Raw genomic sequence first — 5,907 nt, forward strand, 5'->3', positions numbered from 1 at the left:
GTTGAGCTATAGGCGCCGAGCCATGAAAGTAGTCATTTTAAGGTGAACTTTAAGTTGTGCGAGTTAAGAAAAACATAATTATAAGTGTACCTTATTGTGATAATAAATACTACACTTAAAGAAAAACTTCCTGGTACATTAGTACTCATATAAAGAAGAATTCAAAAAAGCAAACAAAAATGAAAAATACAAGGCCCTGGGCTAGAGACAGGGCTATGTGGTATAGTAGTTTGGATCCAACTCTGTTACTGACAGGTCTCCAGGTGGTTTAATGTGGACTACCCTTTTCTCTCTGGTACCCCTGCCCCCAGCTGTTTAACTGTGAGGAGAAGTTGGAGTTCACGGTAGAAAGCGTGTTCTGTTGCCAGTGGGACTCCCACTAAAGTTCACATACCATAATTAAAACTGGAAGTAAAATGACCACTTGTTATGGTCCATCTTTCTTTACTGAGCAGAAATCTTGAAACCTACACTTTGTATGAGGTGCTGGTTTATAGTGGTGAACAAAACAGACTTATAGGTCTGCCTTTATTGGTTATGTGATTCAGTGGGAGAGATAATTAAGTAAATTGATAATTTGTAATAAATGCCATGTAGGAAAAAGTAGCATAGTGTGGGAGTGTGATAGCAGTGTTCAGGTAAGGCCTCTTTAAAGCAATGACAAGGCTTGGAAAGAGCTGGCTCTGCAGGGTTGGGCAGGCGGGAGGAGTACTGTGTGCGGAGAGTAGGAGAGTAAGAATACCACGTACACAGGGAGGTCCACGGGCAGGTAGAAGGTAGTGTCTGAGGAACTAAGAAAAGGTCCCATCAGAAATTCCGAATCTAGATTAATTTTTATTTTTTTATTTTTTATTTTTGAGACAGAGCCTCAAGCTGTCCCCCTGGGTAGAGTCCTCTGGCATCACGGCTCACAGCAACCCCAGCTCCTGGGCTCAAGCGAGTCTCCTGTCTCAGCCTCCCAAGTAGCTGGGACCACAGGCGCCCGCCACAACACCCGGCTATTTTTTTTGGTTGCAGCCATCATTGTTGTTTGGCGGGTCTGGGCTAGATTTGAACCCGCCACCTTAGGTGTATGTGGCTGGTGCCTTAGTCACTGGCGCCGAGCCTAGATTAATTTTTAAAACTTAAATTTAACCCTGTTTTTTCAATTATTATTTGATAATCTGGAATACTCTAATATGTGTTGTCATATTGCATGTGAGGTCTTTTTCTTGGCATTTTTAGCTATAAAATGGCCCTTAATGTTTGAATCCAGCTACAAGGATTGTGTTTTTAAAATTGACAGTGTGAAGGGTAGTTTTAGGACTAACTCAGGATCTAAGAAACATTTGTGTCCATTTCTTCTGTTTCAGCGATTGATTTCTTAGACTTGTTTCTCCCCGGGGGATACTGTTACTTGCTCTCCAAGATGATTTTCAGGGCTGTGCACACATTTTCCTTTCTTTTGTCTCTCTGGTCTGTTACCTCCGGTTTTCTTGCCCTTTCTACCATTCTAAGAGTGTTATTAAAAGTGTAAAAACACTCAGTTGTAAAAGTGACCACACGAGATCTGTTGTACAACATGATGACTTGTAGTTAATAATGTATTTTGAAATTCACTAAGAGAGTTAGATTTTAAGTGTTCTCGCCAAAAAATTTTAAGTATGTGAGGTGATACGTATGTTAACTCAATTGAGCCATTCCACAATGTTTACATATTTCAAACATGTTGTACATGACAAGTATTAGTATCTACAACTTGTGTTTGTCAATTTAAAAAAAACTAAAATAATTTTATTTTAGAAGGGACCTTATCATTTAGAAATATCTGTTGCTGTGTCTGGATTAGAATATTCATTTGTTTCAGTGTTCCATCTTACAGACTAGTGTTTATCCTCCCGCTCCCCACGTTCTAAGTTGCCAAGCTACAGACTAGTGTTCTTTACACAGGTGTACTGCCTGGCCAGTTGGTATCATGGTATGTGCTGTGTTAAAATACAGAAATTCTGCTTTCAGTTTTCCTTACAGTGGGAGTAATTGGTAGAAAAAGAGGAATAATTAAATCCTATGTGGGTAAAAAGCTGGAGATTATTTACTGTGTTACTTTGCAGGATAAGTACAAGTATTGTATTTGACTATGAACAAATGGTGGTAAAATAGACTGAGTTTGTTTAGTTACTGTTAATGCTCTTCTTGGCAGAGAAGCCCTCACTACTAGTGTGTTTATTCTATAAAAAGTCATGAGAAGACAGGCTAGTGCTTCTGCAATATTCTGAATATTTCAACTTCTTTAGTTTGTATTTTACTCTCTTCATTGTTGAGTTGTTTTTTTTTCCCTAGCCACTAGACAACCAGGACTCTGCACTTCATTAAATGAATTGATTTTCCTGGGATAGTTAGTTTTACAACATTTTAAATAAACTAAAGTTTCTTTAGTGAGATGCCTAAAATTTAATTGAATTTTGAGTAATTTAATTTTTTTCAAATGTCAATTGAACTTCTTGAAACTAATAAAAATACAATGCTGGTACTGAATTTTTGGTCTGAATAAAATGTGATTTTAAAAAAAAAAGTTTTTTGGGTCAGTGCCTGTGGCTCAAGCGGCTAAGGCGCCAGCCACATACACCTGAGCCTGGTGGGTTCGAATCTAGCCTGGGCCCTTCAAACAACAATGACATCTGTAACCAAAAAAATATCTGGACATTATGGTGGGTGCCTGTAGTCCCAACTACTTGGAAAGCTGAGGCAAGAGAATCGCTTGAGCCCAGGAGTTGGAGGTTGCTGTGAGCTGTGATGCCAAGGCACTCTACCCAGGGTGACAGTTTGAGGCTCTGTCTCAAGAAAAAAAAAAGTTTTTTGATCTCTTCACTTTTTTTTTTTCCTTTTTTACTAATAGTAGTAGATAGGACATCACCTTTCTGGGAACCTTAAGTAAGTTGTCTTTTTGGGTTTTTTGCTCTGAATAAAATGTGATTTTGAAAAAAGGTTTTTGTCTCTTCACTTTTTTTTTTTCTTTTCTACTACAATAGTTATAGTAGGACATCACCTTTCAAGGAACCTTAAGTAAGTTGTCCTTTTTGTTTTCAAACTTAGCATCAGCCATCCATGCATGTCCATAAACCTCTCACTGTCCCTGTTGCTTCTTGACTTGTACTTTGCTAAATGGATTGTCTTGGAAATTGTCTTTCTCATTCATGCTTTTCATTCAGTGAATGTTCCCCTCAGCAACATTTTGTATGGCCTTTTAGAAAAAGATAGCTTTTCATTTTTATTTTAACTTTTTAATGAATTTGATTTAAATGTCAAAACTTCTTTGTTTTGTGGGGCCCCGGCAAGTAGAAATGACAAAGATCTTATTTTTGAATTAGTTCTTGATATTGTCATTACCATTTTCATCTCATTATGCATGTTATAGACATGGTATTATTCTACTTAATTCTTAAGTAAATTGCAAACTAAGTCCATGGAATGAGTTTTTTTAAGGTCTATGTAAAAAACAGTATTTCGTGTTTAACATATTATGTGCTCTTATAGATATAAAATTGAGAAATCGTTTTAATCCTTAAGGTACACTAGTTAGCTTCTATTTCTTTGGGTATATGTTCTAAGAAGAGTAATACTTTGTTTCCTTTTATAAGTATTTTGGAAGAAAACAGCAATTTTTGTGAAAGTCTCATATACAAGACTATAAGTTACATACTTTCTACCAACTTGTTACTGTATTGAAACAAAATTTTATTTTCTAAACAAAGGATCACGATCAGATTGACCTTCATGAACTAGCACCTTAGGATGGCACTACTCAGATTTTAATCTTAGGATTCTTTCATTTGTACAAAACAGCTCATTTAATACCATTAAAACTCTTCTAGGAGTTTCCACAGGGCTGCGGACACTTCACTTAACTCACTTAGAATCTCCCTATTATAGTGTTACAGGAATATTAAAATACCATTCTGCTTTCAAAATGAGTAGTGACAAAGTATTACCAGATTTCTTAAGCTCTTGAGGTCAGATGTGATATGCAGTATGTTATTTAAGTTGTATAAGATATCCATTTACTGATTGGATATTGACTTATTTGGATAACCTCCTGAACTATATAAGGGAAAAATACAAAATCTTCCTTTTGATCTTTGAGCATGTGCCTTGAGAATTTACTCACTGAAGAGTTTACACTTTGCTCTTTCTGAGCACAAATTATAGTACTTCCACTATGTGTAAAATGTTAGTATAATTTTGTATCATAATTCCATTATTGGGTTTTATTTGTTTGCAGAGGCTTAGAATTTTAAATTTCTATTGATATAACTTATTTATTCTCTTGACTGTCCATCTGGCCTCCCCAAAGACTATAATTTAAGGCATTTTAGATATCGATGTTCTTAGTACTTTATTATTAAAGTCATTCTTAAATGCTGTTTATTAAGTTGATAATGTTAGGTAATTATGATACCAGAACAAGTGGACATACACATAGCTGATATACTTAAAAGTTTTATTTGTATTACTTTAAAGATATTTTAAACTTTTAACTGTATTACTGTAATAAAAACTGTATTATTATGTGTTTGCATGGTATAATTTTTGTTTAAAGAAGAGGCATTAATTAGTTAAGTGTAACTTCCAAAAGCGTGACTTGGGAATGATAGCACTAGGAGGGCTTGAATAATGCATGAGTCCCAGAGCCACCTTTCTGATAAATTCATTAAATGAATAAATCTTTTTGGCCTTTTACATTTATTTTTCCATTAAAAAGTGTGAATTGTTTTTTATTTAAACCTCATTCCAACTTTTAGGAAGTGTTATATTAATCTGATAATTTTATTTTATAATTATTATTCACTGACTTTATGACCCCTCCTTTTTCTTGTTTTAATTTTTTTTCCTTTCTCTTTCTCTCCCTCTTTCTTTCTTTTTCTTTCTCTCTCTTTCCTTTTATTTTGTCAAATGTTCCAGAGGGGATACCTTCCAGCTCTTGAAGCATTATTCATACATATAAAAACCTAAATTTAATCCCATTAAATGATCCCCTTCCCCTCAAGATAAATTTTAGGTCTCATTCTGTTGACCATGCTGGAGCAAGAGACATAGTCAGAGCTCATGTTAACCTCCAACTTCTGGGCTCAGGTGGTCTTCCTGCCTCAGCCTCCTAAGTAGTTGGGACTATAGGTATGCACCCTCAAGCTTGGATAACTTTTTTATTTTTTGTAGAGACAGGATCTCACTATATTGTCCAGATTGGTCCCAAATTCCTAGACTCAAGTGATCCTCCTACCTTAGCATCCCAAGGTGCTGGAATTTCAGGCATGAGCCACTAAACTCAGCCTGCATGCCTTTTTTTGTTGTATTTATTTCAAAATATTCATCTTCCTAATTCTGTTTAAGTTTAGGGGATTCTCTTCTGCTATTTATCTTTTGTTTTTTAATAATACTTTCATTTAAAAAATACTTTCATTTAAAAATCGGGATTTAAAGAGATTTTATATTTTCAACATAACAATATGTACATATGCATATATAAAATAACAAAATTATATATATGAAGTTATAAAAAAATTACATGCAAAATACATAAAAATATAAATAAAAATTGTAAGTCATTTAAAAATATTCCTGAATTTATCACAAATTGTTCACTTGCTTGTTCTTGTAATTCCCTCTCCTTTTTTAAAAACATCTCTTCAGGAAAAAAATCATTTCTAATGCTTAGATTTCTTTCTTAAGAAAACTTATAACATTTTGGATGAATGGAGTTTTAAAACGAATTATCTTATAAAAGAAAAATTGAACGAAGTTCTATCAGGCAACTGTTTTATGACTGATGATTCCTTTCATGGAGACCTTCAGTGGAAGTGTTACAAACCACATGTGTATTTTTCATGCCAAAGCTTATGATTTTCCTTTAGATGAGCAAAAAAAAGTTTT

At 34.5% G+C, this 5,907-nt stretch overlaps 1 protein-coding gene across 1 annotated transcript in view; it reads left to right on the top strand.

Moving 5' to 3' along the window:
• Nucleotides 1–5,907, top strand: part of MTFR1 (mitochondrial fission regulator 1) — an 80,717-nt gene that overhangs the window by 40,842 nt on the left and 33,968 nt on the right. The window lies entirely within an intron of this gene.

The sequence above is a fragment of the Otolemur garnettii genome, unplaced genomic scaffold, assembly GCF_000181295.1.
Source record: "Otolemur garnettii isolate 467f Iridium unplaced genomic scaffold, OtoGar3 scaffold00113, whole genome shotgun sequence".
In the NCBI taxonomy this organism is placed as follows: Eukaryota; Metazoa; Chordata; class Mammalia; order Primates; family Galagidae; genus Otolemur; species Otolemur garnettii.